Source organism: Taudactylus pleione, unplaced genomic scaffold, assembly GCF_031769625.1.
Source record: "Taudactylus pleione unplaced genomic scaffold, aTauple2 ptg000085l, whole genome shotgun sequence".
Classification (NCBI taxonomy): Eukaryota; Metazoa; Chordata; class Amphibia; order Anura; family Myobatrachidae; genus Taudactylus; species Taudactylus pleione.
This window is the reverse complement of record NW_028284487.1, coordinates 3,541,429-3,562,692: the sequence shown is the minus strand read 5'-3', so window position 1 is coordinate 3,562,692 and position 21,264 is coordinate 3,541,429.

The window sequence follows — 21,264 nt, the reverse complement described above, 5'->3', positions numbered from 1 at the left end:
AGATCCTGCCCCCTTCAGAGACTCCACCTCCTCCCATTTAGGGCTGCTGCAGAAATTTCCTGGGCTGATTTTCCATCCCAATCCGCCCCTGCACAGCGTAGCCTGCCTTGGAACGAGCTGGCGTTTCTGAGATGCTGCTACTGGTGACGCTGCTGTTGTTGCTGCGTAAGGTGATACTTTACCCAGTGGGCTGTCACAGTCATATAGTCCTTAGTCTGCCCTGTTCCACTTGTCCACCTGTCCGTGGTTAAGTGGACATAGGGTACAACGGCATTTTTCAGGACACTGAGGACAATTTTTCTGACGTTTCTGTATCGCCTGCCTAGTGAGGTGGAATCTAGATGGGATTTGGAACCGGGTACACACTACCTCCATCAATTGTCTAAATCCCCCTGCACTAATGGCGGATACCGGACGCACGTCTAACACCAACATAGCAGTCAAGGCCCAGCAGCAGCAACAGCACTAGGAGGAAGTGGTTCTTGATCTTTCCCTATTTGTTTTTTATCGGAGAAAGTTTGGTCCTCCATTTATGTTATATTGATATATACGTGCGGCTAAGGCGCACACAATCACAGAAAATAATTTTTTATTTTTGTTGGAGACTAGTGCACTTTGTGGGTTACACCACCCTTTAAGAAATGAGCCAGCCGGCCCTTTACTAATGGGACACAGGCACACGCTTGGCGCTGCTCCTTTGTTGATGCACGTGCAGCCACAGTGCACACAATTCACAAACACAGAAAATATTTTTTTATTTTGTTTGGAGTGTACTTTGGGGGTTACAGCACCCTTTAACGGACAAGCCAGCTGGCCCTTTACTAATGGGACACAGGCGCACGCTTGGCGCTGCTCCTTTGTTGATGCACGTGCAGCCACAGTGCACACAATTCACAAACACAGAAAATATTTTTTTATTTTGTTTGGAGTGTACTTTGGGGGTTACAGCAGTGGCGTAACTAGGGTATTTGGAGCCCAGGGCAAATTTGAAAACGGAGCCCACCCCCCTAACATACCGATATGTGCGTGCACCGATGGCGCGCGCTGAAAAAAAATGGGCGTGGTCACTTAAAAATGGGGCTTGTCAACATGACACACCCCTTTATTTTCACGCTGAACATTCCTATCCATATGCACCTTAACCCCAGTAGTACCCCTTATACAGTACCCCCAGTATGCAGTTGTGGTCCCTCTTATGCAGGCCCATAGTAGTGCCCCTTATACAGTATCCCCAGTAGTGGTCCCCCTTATACAGTCCCCAATTAGTTCCCCTTACTCAGTACCCCCAATAGTGGCCCCCCAAATGCAGTGCCCCACGTAGTGTTCCCCCTTATGCAGTGCCCCCAGGAGCAGTCCCCACAATGCAGTGTGCCCAGTAACAGTATCCCCTTATGCAGTGCCCTTTATATGGTGCCCCCAGTAGTAGACCCCCCCTATGCAGTGCCCTTTATATAGTGCCCCCAGCAGTAGTCCCCCCCCATGCAGTTTTCCCAGTAGTGGTCCCCTTATGCAGGCACCCTGTAGTGATCCCCCCTATCCAGTGCCCCCTGTAGTGGCCCTTCCTATTATTGTCCCCAGTAGTGGTCCCCCGAGTGCAGTGCCTCTAGTAGGCCCCTTTTATAATACCCCCAGTGGTAGTTCCCCCCCAAGTAGTAGTCCCCAGTAGAATAGGTCCTGCCAATGGTGCCCCCAGTAGTAGCCACCCATCCCCCAGTAGAGGTCCCCCCAGTAGTAGCCACCCCCTCCCCCGTTGTGCAGATAGGTTAAAAAAAAACAATATATATATATCTATAAAAATATACTTACCTGAATCTCTGCTCCTGCTCGCGACGCCGCTCCCGCCCGGGCGGGCGCGCTCAGCATTATGGGACAGACGTCATGACGTCAGTCCCATTACCCACTGCAGGAGCGGGACGGAAGTCCAGCTCTTGCAGTGGGTGCTGCAGCAGTCAATGAGAGTCTATCTGACTCTCATTGGCTGCTGTTTAACACACGCATCGCCGCCAGCGCTGGCGGCGATGCGTGTGTTATGCACAGCCTGAGCCCGCCTCCCGGCGCTATTGGGCAAGCGCTCAGGGGGAGGGAATGGGCTCAGGCGTGCAGCACAGGACCGGCGCTGGAAGCCTAGCGCCGGTCCTGTGTAAATGTGTAGCGCTGACCGCACTCATTGCGGTCGGCGCTACACTGGCTAACTAGGGCGGGCCGGTACCGTGGCCGGCGGTGCCCCCCACGCCACCAGTCCAACGGCGCCCAGGGCACGAACCCCGCCCGCCCTGCCCTAGTTACACCACTGGGTTACAGCACCCTTTAACGGACAAGCCAGCTGGCCCTTTACGTATGGGACACATGCGCACGCTTGGCGCTGCTCCTTTGTTGATGCACGTGCAGCCACAGTGCACACAATTCACAAACACAGAAAAAATATTTATTTTATTTGCACTTGGGGGGAGCACCCCTGATGGACAGAGCACCCCCTGTACAACAATACAGCACCCCTTTAGGACTGGGACACTGCACAGGACTTTGGAGTGGACACAGCAACTATGGACAACTGACTGCACAACACAGTCCAGCCAGCCCCTATGGACTTTGGAGGAGTGGACACAGCCCCTATGGACAACAGCAGCACAGCACAACACTACACTGCACTACACTACACTACACTACACTACACTACACTACACAGCCCAGCCAGCCCTAACTCCCACCCTCCCTCTTCACTGTCCACAGCGAGTGAGAAAATGGCGCCGACATGGGTACCTTATATAGGGTCCAAAACCTGCGAGACCCGGACGGCGGGATGATGACGTTTTACCTCGATTTCAGATCTGAGTCAGGCGGGAAAAGTCGAGCCTGACTCGGATCGGCCTCGGATCGGGGGGGCTGGGGGGGTTCAGATTTCAGAAATCTGAACCCGCTCACCCCTAATATATATATATATATATATATATTCAATGTACAAACTATTTAATGCATGTTGCACACTGCTTGGAGTGCATAACCTAAGTGAATACACCCAGATTGAACCTTATTTAGGCTCTAAATTATGTAATTACTACATTTGTACTTTGCATTTGTAACTCACATTGGGTGATGTCATCGGGAGCCCGCCCACCGGCTAGACATGTGAGAGGACGTGCATCACAGTGGTGAGGGGGAGCACATAAATTTGGTGAGTGCAATATTTAACTTTGTCCTGACGAAAATGTTGTTTTGACATTGAAACGTTGACACTGCTGGGAGTTGTTTGAGTGTTTTTTTTCAAAGCCCTGAGTGCTGCATCTCTCTTTGTGCATTTACTTATGTCAAGGCTTTATTTATGATGAGGGCAACGGGGTGAAGTAACTACATCCTAAAAGTGAGTGCTGGATTAAGGGCTCCATTTACAAATGAGTTCTACTTGCAGTGATAATTTTCATTATGGTTCACTGCGTTATTTTACATTTTTTAATGTGTATTTATGAAAACACATCCTAGGTGCGATCACTAATGAAGATTGCCCCTGTTAGTGCTATTTTTCCTATGCAGATAGCGCTGACGATTTTTTTTTTCTCCAACTTCTATTCTTTGCACATGCGCAGTGAGGGTTACGTCCAGCGCATGCGCAGCGGTGGGGCAGAGTGTGGGCTTCTGCATGGATGCACTGTACGACTATGACCCCTGCTTGGCAGCGGCAGCAACCTTCCTTCCAAGCCCAGCACATGGTGTTGTTTGCTGGGCTGGAGAGACAGGCTGCTGCCGCTGTCTCGCAGGGATGGAGACAGCCGAGTGCTGCTGCGGGAGGGTGGAGGGGGGGCCGCCGGCTACTGCTGGAGGGAGGGCGCCGGGTGATGTGCACTCTACGGGGGAAAGAGAGAGAGAGAAGGGTCAGGTGCCGGATACTGTACACTCCAAGCGGCAGGGAGAGAGAGAGAGGGCTCAGGTGCCTGGGTGCTGTACACTCCAGGGGGGGGGGAGGAGAGAGGGGGCGGGTGCCAGGTGCTGTACACTGATTGGATGGGACGGACCACAGCGCTTGTGAGCGCTGTTTATCAGAAGCCAGCACCTGGCGAGTTCTTTTAAGGAAAACGAATGGTAAGTTATCATTACCGTTCGTTAGTAAATAAAGGTTGCCATTTGTTCTCATGATAAAACGCTAACAAATAGCGCTATTATGCCCAAACCCTAAACGTGCATTACTAAATAGGATGAAGTGTTGTTTTTCATGTGCAACGAGTTTTAACAGCTGAAACACGTTTGTAAATGGAGCTCTATGCCTGTGTTTATATCTCTCTCTCTCTCTCTCTCTCTCTCTCTCTCTCTCTCTATATATATATATATATATATATATATATATATAGAGAGAGAGAGAGAGAGAGAGAGAGAGAGAGAGAGCTATATATAGAGATATAGAAATATATAGAGATATATGTAACAAAAACGTGGACGGCGGCACTCAGCCCAATAAATACCAGTGCACAGCTGGTTGAAAGTTTCAACGTTTCGAGACTTTAATACGTCTCGTCATCAGGATACAAAAGTACATATACAAACACTAACCTTAAATACCCGCCACCAACACCGCGTGTGCCTCAATCAGCGGACGTCCAGACAGGCGCTCAAAGATGACGTCATATCCGGAAGTCACGCTGTCATGGTAACAAAATATAAACAATAACGTGAATACATACAACAAAGTCAATATGCACTATGATCATGCACCAACATACAGATATCATAAAGAATGACCAAATAGAGATGCACAATAAATACATTATACAAAACAATGCAGTCCCAAACTTTCATTTAAACCCCGAGGGGAAAGAGTTCCCAAACGATGGATCCATCCTACCTCGCATCGCAACAGTTTGCCACCCCTGTCGCCTCTGTGAATAGACTCAGGTATGTGATCTATTAGAATACGATTTATTCTAATAGATCACATACCTGAGTCTATTCGCAGAGGCGACAGGGGTGGCAAACTGTTGCGATGCGAGGTAGGATGGATCCATCGTTTGGGAACTCTTTCCCCTCGGGGTTTAAATGAAAGTTTGGGACTGCATTGTTTTGTATAATGTATTTATTGTGCATCTCTATTTGGTCATTCTTTATGATATCTGTATGTTGGTGCATGATCATAGTGCATATTGACTTTGTTGTATGTATTCACGTTATTGTTTATATTTTGTTACCATGACAGCGTGACTTCCGGATATGACGTCATCTTTGAGCGCCTGTCTGGACGTCCGCTGATTGAGGCACACGCGGTGTTGGTGGTGGGTATTTAAGGTTAGTGTTTGTATATGTACTTTTGTATCCTGATGACGAGACGTATTGAAGTCTCGAAATGTTGAAACTTTCAACCAGCTGTGCACTGGTATTTATTGGGCTGAGTGCCGCCGTCCACGTTTTTGTTATGTTGGATCCCCGCCATTGGGATTCCTAGGAGGGCACCGGCTAATTGTGTCATTATATTCAAGGGAGTGCTGCTCATCCATGGATTGTGTATTGTGGGAACACAGCTGTCACAGTCAGTCAGCGTTGTCCTGAGCTTGAGCACCCATTTTTTATACTACCTTTATTCAACACCTGAGTGTGCAGGATTTTTTACAGTTTTGCCATAATGGCAGAATCTCAAAATTCTGGTGAGGTGATGGCCAATGTCAATATTGCTATGCAGACCCTGGGTTCTACTCTCAGCTTCTCAGAATCTGAAGCTGAGTCCATTTTGTTGGAGCAACAATTAACTGATGAAGCAGAGACTGTACCTTTAGAAACACTATATAAGGAGTGGCTCCATCTTAAACATAAGGAAGTAGATTTTTTATATCACGGAATAACATTGAGTGATTATTATAAGGAGAAAAGAATCCCTAGGGGTTTTAGGGTCCGCAATGCATCGACTATCGGCAGATTTAATGTGGCCTATTGCAAACGTTGGATTGCTGTCCTTAATAAGTGCAGCTTCAATTTAATGTTGCTTGTGATCGAGGAATCAACCAGGGAGTTGAATCTTGTTAAAGAAAGAATTATCACGTTTGAGACTATGCATAAAGCTGCATTTGAATCCGATTCTACCAACAAGTTGTTGGACAAATTAACTAATCAGGTTTCGATGTATAAACGTGACTTAATTGCTTCTAAAAAGAAGAAACTTTTAAGAGTTAACCTGGATTATGAACAAAACCGGGTGTATCATTGGGTGGGGGCTGGCATACGAGAAAGAGGCCAATATGAACGTGGCCGTTATCAGCATAGACCGGCAACACGTGATATGGTGATGACGGACTCATCTTAAGAACTTGTGTCCACCAGTGACTCTGACAGTAACCCTGTGCGGAATTTTAATACTACCAGTGTCCCTTTAGGGGTAATCACCCGCAACGTCGATGCCAGCGCCGCAGGTGGTCCACGAGACGGGGTGGCCAGGGGCAAAGGCAGAGGCAGAGTTGGCAGGCCCCCGTTAGCCCGGAGACAATAGTGTTTAATTTATCCTCCCACCATTTAACACATACAGAGATGGGAGTGTTAAGCAAGGGCTTATCTTTTGTCCCCACCAATCTTAATAAACTTTCCTGGGAAGTTGAGAAATATCAACTGACACGAAAATTGAAAATGCACGAATATTTTATGGGATCAAAATCTGAGGCTTATCAGCACGCACAAATGGCAACACAAATTCCTGTTCAAGTACAAAAGCTACAAAAAAAGAGTACTTTTGAACCTATTTCGAATAATACATCTATACGCACTTTTGCACGCATGGTTGACAACAATGTGGAATCCATGATTAAGGAGTCAGTGAATGATGTGAGAAAACCTCGGAATAATCTGACAAGGGTTGAACGTGATGCCCTACATGATCTTATGGGGTACACTGACATCATTTTTCGCCCCGCTGACAAAGGGGGTGCAATAGTGGTACAGGACCTGGAGACTTATAAATCAGACATTGAGAGACAGTTGGCTAACAACAGTGTGTATCAATTATTACCAGGGGATCCCACTGTGAAATTTTGTAATGCATTGGATATGACTTTGACTAATGCTGTGCTGAATGGGTGCATCTCTGAGAAATTGAAGTGTGTATTAATTCCTATGTATCCTATAGTGCCAGTTATGTATACATTACCCAAGATACATAAGTCTATGGTTAATCCCCCTGGTCGCCCAATCATAGCAGCCAGGGGTTCTTTATTTCAGGCAGTATCTACGTATCTTGATGCTTTGTTAGAGCCATGCATCACCGGCTCTGCAGGTTATATACGCGATACCACGGCTTTTTTGGAAAAACTGTTGTCAGTAGGACAGTTGCCTCCTGATTGTTTATTATGTAGTATAGACATTTCCAATTTGTATACCATTATTCCGAATGATATGGGCATTGCCGCAGTGAGATCGTTACTTGTGGGTAATCAATATTATACAGGCCCTCCGGTCGATTTATTTTTAGAGTTATTGGAAATGATCCTTACTCATAATTTCTTTTTGTGTGACGGTAAATTTTATCTACAGGTGTCGGGATGTGCGATGGGGTCAAATGTGGCCCCATCGTATGCTAACGCATATATGCTTGTAGCTGAAAAGGATATATTTTTTAATGATCCAGCGATAGCGAGTCGTATTGTTTTATACTGTCAATATATTGATGATATATTCGTGATTTGGGATGGTTCCCAACAGCAGTTTGTGGATTTTATGATTCAGCATAATGATACATCAAGTCCCATTAAATTTACCTATCAAATAAACAGCTACAGGGTGAACTTCCTCGATGTAGAAGTGACCCTGATTGATGGACCTTTAAGCACATCATTATACCAAAAGGCTACAGACCGTAATACATTGTAGCATGCCACAAGTTGCCATCCTAAATCATGCAAATACGGTCTTCCATATTCCCAGTTTCTTCGCACTATACGTATTTGTAGCCATAAAGAACAGGCTGAGATTCATATTGACAAAATGTTTAAGAATTTCTTAGAGGGTGGCTATAGTGGTGTCAAATTGACCAAGGCTAAGAGTAGGGCTCTGTCGTTTTCAAGGGAACAGTTGTTCTCTAAACAGAAGCAGCAAAAGACTGATAATGAAAATGCCATGATGCCTTGGGTCAATCATTACCATCCACTTAGCACTAAGATATGTCATGTCACCAAAAGTTTATGGCCAATAGTTCAATCAGATCCTACTTTGAAATTGCAGGATAAATGCCTGATGCCCTGTTATTCTAGGGGTCGGAACATCAGAGACATGATTATGCGTACTGACATTACTGAATAATTATCCTCCTGAAGAAGTCCAGATATATTACAAGGGACGAAACGCGTTGAGGACTAGAGTGTACAATGCTTTTCTATGAGACCAGCAATTATCAGATAAGGCCAATACCTATTTTATTAATGCAATTATTCATTTTTTTGTGTGTGTGTGTGTGTGTGTTATATTATGAATAAACCTTTTTGAAAATTACTACACTATGAGAGTACTCCTCCTTTTGCTCTTTTATATGGCTTTGGAGTAAGTGCACTGGATTATGAGAGGAATCCTCCTTGTGGAACAAAAGAAGGTTCACTTATACATAACCCAATGCTCTTATATGTGGTGTGGGTTAATATGGTACGCATTTTTCTATACAGAGTGTGCCATTGATGCCCTAAACTACTACACTATATGGCGCTTTTTCTCACTTTTCTTTTACATGTTATTGGAATCATTCGACAAGTGATTTATTGGAGAATATTAAGCTGCCACTGTGGAGACAGGATTATAGTGAACTAAGACTGAAAGTACATCTACGTATAAATACACGGATTTGAGCGCTATCTCAGTACCATTTTTTAGCATATATATATATAGATATAGATATATATAAATAATGCTGGTGTCCGGCACTCCTCCAGTGCTGTAATGCAGCTTGCCCGGTGCCTATCCTAAAGACGTAATGTAGCCACATGAAATGGATGGCACTCTAGGTCTCGTGTATGCTGGAAAAGAATCCCCCCAGCCTTTGGGGGATTCTTTTCCAGCATACACGAGACCTAGAGTGCCATCCATTTCATGTGGATATAGATATATATATATATAGATATATATATAACATTTCGGAGGTGCGGCACTCACGGCGCTTGAAATAAATCGCAGCCAACACAGCACGTAGATTTAACGTTTCAATCAAATGTTGATTTTCATCAGGAAGTAATACAAACATAACAGACAACCCTTACCTTATACCCCCATCACCAACGTGGAACACAGACAGGCGCAATCAGATAACATCACTGCGTCTCAGCGCGACGCACTTCAGTGCATCTAATCACCATGGGACAACATGATTCAAAGCGACAGTGCTGGAATAAAAAAAATATGATACAATAATAATCCCATGCAAAGATAATAATCACAATAATGCATCAGAAGATCAAAGGAGCCAAATCACAGATCACGTGAGGCAATAACAGAGGATACAAAAATATATACAACACAAAAATAGCGGCCCCATCACAATATATCAGAGCATTAACATGAGATGCCTATTAGAGGAAGTACCTCGTTTAAACCTCTAGGTGAAATAACATCTAAAAAGTGGATCTAGAAAGCTTCCCTTTTGAGAAGGAGCTTGTTCCTATCCCCACCCCTACGCAAAGGTGGAACCCAATCAATCATCCTGTAGCGAAGGCTAGCTAAATTGTGCCCTGCCTCAACAAAGTGGCAAGCCACAGGTTGATCACTCATCTTATTCTGTAGGGCAGAACGTATGGAGGATCTGTGTGCCCCCATCCTCTCTTTAAATTTCCTCGCGGTCTTACCGATATAGGTAAGACCACACAGACACAAGATTTGATATATCACAAAGGATGATTCGCATGTGAGATGTTAGTGAATATTCAATTGTTTCCCGGAGTGGGGTTGGAAACAATAGTCGCCCGTTAAAAGATGTCTAAAGGTGACACATATGCTTTTAAAACAGCCTGGTTTTCTTTTACCAAAAAGTGTTTTGCACGTGGCGCTTTACCACATCCTGAGATGTCAGTTTTGACCAATAGGTCTCGTAAATTGCTAGACCTAGAGTAACAAGGCATCAGATCACAATCTGATAAACCAAGGTCCCTATCTGTCTTAATCAGATTCCAATGCTTTTTACATGTTACATTATATTGCATAACCCAAGGGAATTTGCGTGAAGCGGTAATATGTTGCCTTTTACTTAAAAGCTTGTTCTGGTCAAACATTAAAACTTCATGTTTCAAGGAATTGAAATATTTACGATCATAACCTCTATCAACAAAGCGATCAATCAGGGTGTTAATCTGTACCTCTGCCTTCTCTAAAGAGCTATTAATACGCCGTACCCGTATCATTTGTGAATATGGAATCCCAAACTTCATACTTCGGGGATGGCAGCTATTAGCATGTAAGAAGGTGTTACAATCTGTTTCTTTGTTAAATACTGTAGTGTTAAGTACAGATTGATCAAGATTGATATTAACATCCAGGAACTCAATATTACTTTGATGCATCTTAATCGTAAACTTCACTGGACACTCAGTGGCATTATGTTTCTCAGATACATTCCAATTCCTCTTTTGAACCACACCACACCCTCAGCAGATCATCCCCTTCCAAACTTGTGTAGTAATAATTGCTCAGCAGCTGCAGGTGAGCGGGTGTATTTTCAGGAGATTGCATTTCGAGATTTGTTACATGAAGAAACACTTACGAATTGAACAAAGAAACTACACGACTTCTAATGAACCACCTTGATAGTTGCATTAAGGATTATTTTATATGCAATTCAAAGTAAGTCGGATTGTTTTATTATAATGTATTAGCGCCCTCAAGTGTGTATATGTATGTATGTATGTAAATATATATATATATATATATATATATATATGACATCCAAAAACCGGCACTCTGAAGGCAGCTGAGACCTGCAAGTAACTGGCTTGGGTGCCTTCTTTCGGGATAAAATACACCCAGCTACATCCAACAAAATGAGGTGGCACTCCAAGACTAGTAGAAAAACTTGTGTATTATAAATCAATGTTTCGGGGTCAGTCACCCCTTCACCAGGACACACAACAGTGAATAAAAACAGTGCATATTATATAACATAACTAATCAAGACTCACCCGTCCTCCCATTGGTCCCCGGCGTACAGCGTGTGCCGCGCCTCAACTCCCGGAAGTGACGCCTCACCGGAAGTGACGTCAACCGAGATTGACCCGGGGGAGCAGGGGTTTCCATGGTGTCTGTGTCTCCATAGTAATGGATACGTGCGCAGTCGATCCTAACTGAGCCGCTGCCGCTATGAAAAGTGAAAAACAAGAAATCAACAGATACAATAATACTTGTGCATACACACATACAGTATGTGACAATGTGATAAAATACAACATTAAAAAATGGAGTCCAGTAACACCAATGTTGTCACAACAACCGATGTACTCCTGGGTTAAAAAAACTAATCAAACACATCCTAAATCTAAAAAATAGGGATTGGCCATTTATAAGTGAAAAATCCTATATGTCACCTTATACCATGTGTTAATTTTGAAAATATATATCTAGTATTAAAATATTTAAGCGAACCATACCTGTGTAACACCTGTACTTGTGTATTTGTCCGAAATCTCTTGTGTTCAATAAATACCCTATCCTAACATATTGGTACTACAACGCATAACCTTACCGCCCTGCGTATATCAAACTGACCTATTATGCTATTCTATTGGTGTGTACCACCTTCTGAATACTCCTATATAATATGTGTGTACCACCTTCTGAATACTCCTATATAATATCTCACAGAATCCATAATAATACTGCGTGGAGAAAATAAATAAATAAACAATTCAAAGTGATGGCAACTGCACCTACTCTCAAACTGTACATTACAACTCCTCGCTCATGAACATCTCATATGTAAATTTTACCAAACGATGTATAAGTATCAAAAACAATTGCAGAAAGCAACTTAGACTCAAAGCTTCATTGAGTCCTCTCGGACTCACTGTGTCTAAATGAAAAATCCAGTTGCATTCCAAATGCATGAGTTTCCTCGACCTAATCCCCCTCCGCATGGATGGTGGTACATGATCGATGACACGATACCTTAACATGGCCATGTTGTGTCTAGCTTCTGCAAAGTGTCTGGCCACTGCTTATACACTAGTCCCAGACACTAATGCAGTGCAGATAGCTGCCCCATGTAGTGCCATCTTCTCTTTGAATTGCCTGTCTGTGTTGCCCACATAGTGTAGGCCACATGGGCAAGACAGAAGGTACACAACAAACATGGATGTACATGTCAAAGGATATTTGATGGTAAATAATCTACCTGAATATGGATGCGCAAATGTGCCACCAGAAATCATATAGGTGTACGTAGAACATCTAATGCACTTGTAACAACCACCCTTTTTCATAGTACCAGAATTTGTATGCCAATTAGTGATATCTGTTTGTACAATGAGATCTTTAATGTTGGGACCCCTTGAAAAACTTGACATAATTCTAAAATTTTTCAAGCCATGTAGATCAGGGTCTGTAGTTACTATTGGCCATAGTTCTTTGGCTCTTTTACTAGTGTGGTGACTTTTGTTATTATATTTATTGACCCAAGGCAACACGTTGTTTTTCTTTTGATGGCTTGTCCTGGCCTGTAATAATTCCACCCGTTCTTTACTTTTAGCTTTATACATTGCTTGTTTTAACAATTTTCTGGGGTAACCTCTGGCTATGAATTTTTCAAGCATCAAGTCTAATTGGATGTCTCTTTTGTGGACATTCCTAGTGATTCTACGCACTCTCACATATTGTGAGTAAGGTAGACTATCAATAGTAGATCTGGGATAGAAGCTGTCAAATTTTAATATAGTGTTGCGATCTGTGGGTTTTGAATACAATCTGGTGTGCAGTATGCCTGCCTCTATTGAGATATTAACATCCAAAAAATTAATATCTGATTGACTAACCACCAATGTTAATCTAGCCGAACAGTCAGATGCATTATGAACATCAATTAATCTAACAAGATCTTCAGAAGGGCCGAGCCACAAAACCAGAATATCATCAATATAACGATAATATTTGTACACCTTGCTGCTTACCGCCATGTCCAAAAAGAATAAATCTTGTTCAACTTCATACATATATGTATTAGCATATGACAGAGCTATGCAAGAATCCATTGTGCAGCCCGTTAATTGAATGAAAAATCTCCCGTCAAAAATTAAGAAATTATGCAACATCTAATAAATCCATGAAAAAATCGATATCTGGACCAGAGTATTTGGGATTGCCTGTAATGAGCCTTCTCATAGCCACCAGTCTTCTACCATGGGGAATATACGTGTAAAGACTGGGGACATCAATGCTAGCAAGTGACAGCTCACCAGCCAATTCCACCAACCCCTCTAAGGAACGAATCAGAGTGGAAGTATTCTTAAGACGTGTGAACATTTCCTGGACGCAGGGTTGCAGAAATGCATCAAGATATACTGCAATCGGTTCACACAGAGGCCCCCTGGCCGAGATGATGGGTCTGCCTGGGGGCCTCTGTGTGTCCTAATGTATCTTGGGGATGGTATATAGAATGGGTACCACAGGATGCCTTTCAAACAACACCCTTTTAATTTTACCATCTATAACACCTTCACACACTGCCTTATCCAAGATATTCTGAATTTTTTTCTGAAATGCTACGTTGGGATAAGAGTTCAACTGGATGTACGTGTGTGTGTGTCGGACAGCAGTCTCTCACATTCTGTTCTGTACATATCCAAATCCATCACCACAATTGATCCGCCTTTATCTGCCCCTCTGATGATGTCTCTTCGTGAACTCAGATCTCTTAGCGCCACACGTTCTTCCCTTGTGAGGTTATGATACCTCAAGGGGGCGCTCTCTGTTCCTGATTTCTCTAATAATCTAGCAAACGTTTTAATTGAGGGATTTGCGGATTGTGGGTCATATGATGAAGATGGTCCAACTTTTTTAGCTTGAGGCATGGTGTGATCTATCACTGTACCTCTTTTGTTGTTCTTGTCAATGTATTATTTTAAGCGCAATTTGTAAGTGTCTAGTTTCCATTGAAATTCGTCAAAGCCATCAGTAGGGACAAAACTCCTTACTTAATACCTTCTGTTCACTCTGTGTAAGGTTTTTTTTTGAAAGATTAAAGATCAAACTTTGGGACCTCTGGGAGGCCTGCTTTTTCCTCTTTCTCTGTGTCTGCCCACCCCGTCTCGAGGGTCTGTTCTTGCCGAGGCCCTTCTGGCTCTGGTGTCCACACCTAAAGGGGCACGCCTCTGTAATGAGACAGATGTATTTGAATGGGAGCTCTCTGCTTCACTGGCTGAGATGCTAGTTGGAAAATTTGGACTCAAGGCCATTTTCTTATTATTCCTCTATCTGTGGCCTTGGAATTCCTGTGCCTGTTCAGGTGCATGATGTAACCATTTGTATACACTATGTTGGATGTAATCCATTTGCACCTTTTTCAATTTCTCTTTTATCTATTGTAATAGCTCCTTTTTATAGGAGTCTACTTGCTCTTTTAATTGATCTGCAGTGAGCATGGCCATGTTTTCGGCCTCAAAAGCTGTTATATTTTCCTTTGTGAGGTTCTATTCCCTGGTGGATTCCTCTATCACTAGCAACATAAAATCCATTGAACATTTGTTCAAGATAAAGATCCATTTAGTGCAAAACAGGGCACTGTATCTCCTGATCGTGAGGGTATTGTGCACCCTGAATCCCCTGGGAATCTGCTTGCTTCTGTAATATTCCGATAATGTAAGGCCGTGGAAGAGGAAATCCATCTCACGTTTTTTAAGTTTTTTTTTTTTTTTATAAATCAGTTGTTTTTTATTGAAAGTTTTCCATAAACATAACATTCAAAGAAAAAACGAAAATCAAATAGCATCATCATTATATTGAAACACAGTCGTGAGTAGGCTGTTATAGATTATACTGTTACAATAAACAGGGAAGAAATTTATTGAAATAGACATTATATAAGCAAACATGACATGTGTAATTATTTTGCGCCGACTAAAAAGGTTATAAATGATTACGAATGCAACTGTTGCATCGTAACATGCAATGTACAAATTGCCAGAAAACAATAAAAAAAAAAAAAAAACAGGTTATTACATAACATCACATCAGTATAACACTTTAATTAGTAAAATATTGGGAATACATTTATAAATTCACTACAACCCAAGGTAAGCCAGATACAACTCGACTCCAATCAGTATATTTATACGTCAGTCTCTGCCTCATTCGCTCTGCCCAATTCTGAGTGACACCATCTGTCCCATTTTTTGTGATATGTATTCATAGCATTGCGGGACCTAAACATGTGTCTTTCATGTCTGATTACAACATTCACCAACGCTCTCCACTTATGTAGAACGGGGAAGTCAGCTGTAAACCACGTGCGGGCCACAATCACTTTAGCCATTGTGGAGAGACACATAACATATCGATAGAGTACTGGGGAGTGCGTTTCTTCCAAATCCAGTCCGAACAAACAAGTCACAGGACTAAAGTCTGGCAGAGAAGGTTCCGTAACCAAAATATCTCCCCATACCTGCCTCCAAAATTCATTTACTAATGGACAGCTCCATAATAAGTGCCAGAAACCAGCACTCTCTTCCTGACATCTAGGACAAAGTGAGTCCATTCTAAATCCAGCTCGGTGCAGGGATACAGGTGTACGGTATACTCTGTGCAATACGTAATAATGCACCTGTTGATACCTAATACATGGCATTATAGTAGTATAACTAATTGACCCCAAGATCTGTAGCCAGTGCTCATCGGAGATGGGGCCAAAGTCAACTTCCCACCTCAGCCTGAGGGGAGCAAGCAACTCTGGGTTTAATTTATTATTAAGAGTCGCGTAAATACAGGATACCTTACCCCTAGACCCCAAGGCAGAAAGTAGAGTTTTAACAGGAGATGGAGATAGTATAGGAGCAGCTCCAGTAAACTGCGCCTGCACAGCATGTCGTAACTGTAAATACCTAAATAAGGCTACATTGGGGACAGCAAATTCAGTTTGTAATTGTGAAAATTATTTAAGATGACCATTCTCATATAACTGACCTATAGATTTAATACCCCTTAAAAGCCACAGATTGTCATTAGACAGTTTGAACAATTCAGCATAAGAACTGTTAAACCAGAGGGGGGAGTCCGCGTCTGTCCCAGACCATTCAAACAGAGTATGGGTATATCGCCAAATCAGCATAACTTGTCGCAATAGAGGGGGCAATCTAGAGGTGGACATGCCTGATAGTAAAAATAACAAAGGGGTAAAAGAGAATCCCACCCGTTCAGTCAAGAAACTCTGTAACGTCAAACTGGAGGTATCAGATATCCACTCAGATAAATGTACTAACTGGGCAGCAATGTAGTAAAACCGGAGATTAGGAAGACCTAAGCCCCCAGAGGTTTTATTTTTACAAAGGGTTTTGATAGAAACACGAGCAGTACGACAACCCCAGATGAAAGATATAATAATACTATCAATACTACAGAACACCCTTTTAGGTAAATAAACTGGAGAATGCTGTAAGATGTATAGATACTTGGGCTGGATAGACATTTTAAACAAGTTTATACGCCCCAATACTGACAGAGGTAATTTTTTCCAAATGTGGATTTTTGCTTTAAAATTAGTGGTTATGGGGTCTATATTTTGTGAGATATAATCTGATGCCAATGGAGTAATCCATACACCCAAATATTTAAACCTTAGGGTCCACTGCAGGGGGCAAGGCAAATGTTTCTGTATAGGGATACATCCCGATATGGGAAAAATATTGGACTTATCCCAATTAATATGTAACCCCGAAAAGTCGCCAAACACACTAATAATACGTGAAACTGATTCCAATGAGTGTGCATAGTCCTCCAGAAAGAGAAGCATATCATCTGCATATAGGGCCACTATATCCTCTGCCACACCTGACCTAATTCCTCAGACATCCAGATCCGCCCTAAGCATACAGGCTAATGGCTCAATGGCCATAGCGAAAAGAGCAGGTGATAGAGGGCAACCCTGACGAGTCCCCCTCATCAGGGGAAATGCATCTGACATGTGGCCGTTCACAGATACCCTAGCTGCCGGAGAAGAATACAGAAGCTGAATCCATTTTATAAAACGGGGACCAAAGGCAAACTTATGAAGTACTGCCCACAGATAACCCCATTCTATTGAGTCGAAGGCCTTGGCAGCATCCAAAGACACCACCACAGCCCCCTCCCCAAGCATATCTTTTCTCTGCAAATGATAGAATAATCTACGGAGATTTTGAACCGTAGACTTCCCCGGCATGAACCCAGTTTGATCAGGGTGTATAAGTGAAGTGATAACTAAATTTAGGCGAGTGGCTAACAATTTAGCTAATATTTTAACATCTGTAGATAATAATGAGATAGGACGATAGGATTCAGAGAGAGTAAGGTCCTTCCCCGGCTTAGCCAGTACTACAATAATAGCCTCACACATAGACGGGGGAATAGCTCCATAGTCAAATAGTGAGTTGAATAAATTTAATAAGTAGGGATTAAAAAAATCTTTAAATTTCCTATACACTTCTACAGGAATCCCATCACTGCCCGGAGCCTTAGAAGCAGGAAGGGAAGACACAGCGAAATCTATCTCCTCCAAAGTGAATGGTGCATCTAAACATGTGATAGCCTCTTGAGACAGCTTCGGCAGAGTAACACAATCCAAATATTCCCGAAGTTGATCTGGGGAATAGGAAACTCTGGAGGCATATAGGGAAGAATAGTAGTCATGAAATACCTTAGAAATGTCGACACCAGAGTAGCGTAACTGGTCTCCAGAATCTCTAATACACTGTACAGTGCCAATATGGGAGTCTACCTTAGCTAAAGAGGCTAAATATCTACCCCCAATCTCCGACTGAAAATACTGATTATGTCTAGAGAAGAGTAGTCTACGTCTAGACCTGTCAAATAAGTATTCTGTCCACTCCCGCTGTGTACTCAACCACAATTCACGATCACATGGTAATCGAGAGAGGACATATTGACCCTCCAGCTGTGAGCACAAGAGCTCAAGACGAGACCCCTCCCCCCTACTATACTTTTTAATCTCAGATACCCGTCTAATAAACGAGCCTCGCATGTAAGCTTTGAAAGCATCGTGCCTAATACCTGGATTTGGACATTGGAAATTATCTATCTGGAACTCCTCCCATGCCGCAACCAGTTCAGAGCCAGCTCCCATCATAGATAGCCAGAATGGATGTAATTTCCAAAACCGCACCCCTCTATCTTAAGACATGTTTATAGCAAGTAAAATAGGAGAATGATCTGAGATACCCCTAGACAAATATTTTATATCGCTTACCATGGGCAAAATATGAGAGGACAACAAAGCTAAATCAATTCGGGACAGTGTCTGATAGGAGGTAGAATGACATGAATATTGAGTGGCATTCGGATTTCTACTACGCCAAGCATCAATCCAACCCAATTCAGCTATAAGATTGGCGAATGGAGTGGGAGAGGGAGAGGGCAGCATCAAATCAGTACTCTCCCTCCACCTGTCCAACCGACGATCTACAACGTTATTAAAGCACGTTTTTTAAGTTTGAACAAAATCCCTATAACGGTCCGCATTGGAAACATTGTCAGTCGCATCAAACACAGATTCGGTGTATAAAATACTTTTCTGTAAATTTTTTTGATACATATACATAGTTTTGGTAAAATTAACATGTGAAATGTTCATGAGCGAGGAGTTGTAATGTACAGTTTGAGAGTAGGTGCAGTTGCCATCACTTTGAATTGTTTATTTATTTATTTTTTCCACGCAGTATTATTATGGATTCTGTGAGATATTATATAGCAGTATTCAGAAGGTGGTATTTAGAGAACAACACAATAGAATAGCATGATAGGTCAGTATGACATACGGTAAGCAGGGCGGTAAGGTTATGCATTGTAGTACCAATATGTTAGGATAGGGTATTTATTAAACACAAGAGATTTCGGACATATACAAAAGTACAGGTGTTACACAGGTATGGTTCGCTTAAATATTTTAATACTAGATATATATTTTCTAGGGGTGTGCACCGGCCACTTTTCGTGTTTTGTGTTTTGGTTTTGGATCTGGATCTTGCTTCGTGTTTTGGATCTGGATTGGTTTTGCCAAAACCACCCTTCCGTGTTTTGGGTTCTGGGTTTTGTGTTTTGGATCTGTATTTTTTTTTAAAAAAGCATAAAAACAGCTAAAATCACAGAATGTGTTGATTTTTCTGCTCCTATGCTATTATTAACCTCAATAACCTTAATTTCCACTCATTTCCAGTCTATTCTGAACACCTCACACCTCACAATAGTGTTTTTATGTCCAAAAGGTTGCACCGAGATAGCTGGATGACTATGCTAAGCGACACGAGTGGGCGGCACAAACACGTGACCCATCTAGGAATGATACTGCAGTGGCAGACAGGATGGCAGTTTGAAAAACTAGGCCCCAAACTGTACATAATGCAAAGAAAAAAAAGAGGTGCAAGATGGAATTGTCCTTGGGCCCTCCCACCCACCCTTATGTTGTATAAACAGGACATGCACACTTTAACAAACCAATCATTTCAGCACCAGGGTCTGCCACACAACTGTGGCTGAAATGATTGGTTCATTTGGGCCCCCACAAAACAAGCTGGCAATTAATCTGTCCCTGCACAAACTGGCTCTACGGAGGCAAGATGTCATCCTCATCCTCCTCATCCATCGATTCCTCACCCTCTTCAGTGTTGTGTACATCCTCATCCTCACAGAGTATTAACTCGTCCCCGCTGGAATCCACCACCACAGGTCCCTCTGTACGTTCTGGAGGCTGGTCTCCCTGGAAGAGTTGATAATTCATTTTTATGAACATCATCTTCTCCACAACCTCCTACGCCTTTCCCGGCTGCACTAAACACTCTTTCGGAGTACACACTGGAGGGGGGGCAACTCAGGTAAAATAGAGCCAGTTTGTACAGGGGCCTCCAAATTGCCTCTTTTTCCTGCCAGTACAGGTATGGACTGTCTGACATGCCTACTTGGATGCTGTCACCGATGTAATCCTCCACCATTCTGTCAATGGTGACAGTATCATATGTAGTGACAGTAGACATGTCAGAAATTGTTGCCAGGTCCTTCAGTCTGGACCAGATGTCCAAACTTGGTCCTGCCTGCCCTGCATCACCGCCAGCGGGTTGCTTAGGATACCTAAGCTTTTTCCTGGCAGCCCCAGTTGCGGGAGAAAATGAAGAAGGAGCTGTTGACGTGTCACGTTCCACTTCAGCTGACAGTGTTTTCACCAGCAGGTCTTTGCACCTCTGCAGGCTTGTGTCGGCCGGAAAGAGAGACACCACATAGTCTTTAAACCAAGGATCGAGCATGGTGGCCAAAATGTAGTGGTCTGATTTCGACAGATTTACCACCCTGGAATCCTGGCAAAGCGAATGAAGGGCTTCATCCACAAGTCCCACATGCCGAGCGGAATCGCTCCGTCTTAGCTCCTCCTTCACTTTCTCCAGCTGCTTCTGCAAAAGCCTGATGAGGGGAATGACCTGACTCAAGCTGGCAGTGTCTGAACTGACTTCACGTGTGGCAAGTTCGAAGGGCTGGAGAACCTTGCACAACACGGAAATCATTCTCCACTGCGCTTGAGTCAGGTGCATACCCCCTCCTTTGCCTATGTCATAGGTGGATGTATAGGCTTGAATGGCCTTTTGCTGCTCCTCCATCCTCTGAAGCATATAGAGGGTTGAGTTCCACCGCGTCACAACCTCTTGCTTTAGGTGATGGCGGGGCAGGTTCAAGAGTGTTTGCTGGTGCTCCAGTCTTCAGCACACAGTCGCTGAATGGCGAAAGTGGCCAGAAATTTTTCGGGCCACCCAAAGTGTCTCCTGCACGCCCCTGTCGCTCTTCAGAAAATTCTGCACCACCAAGTTTATTGTGTGAGCAAAACATGGGACATGCTGGAATTTGCCCAGATGTAATGCCCGCACAATATTGGTGGCGTTGTCAGATATCACAAATCCCCAGGAGAGTCTAAGTGGGGTAAGCCACTGGGCGATGATTTCCCTCAGTTTCTCTAAGAGGTTGTCGGCGGTGTGCCTCTTACTGAAACTGGTGATACACAGCATAGCCTGCCTTGGAACGAGCTGGCATTTCTGAGATGCTGCTACTGGTGACGCTGCTGCTGTTGCTGCGTAAGGTGATACAACTACCCAGTGG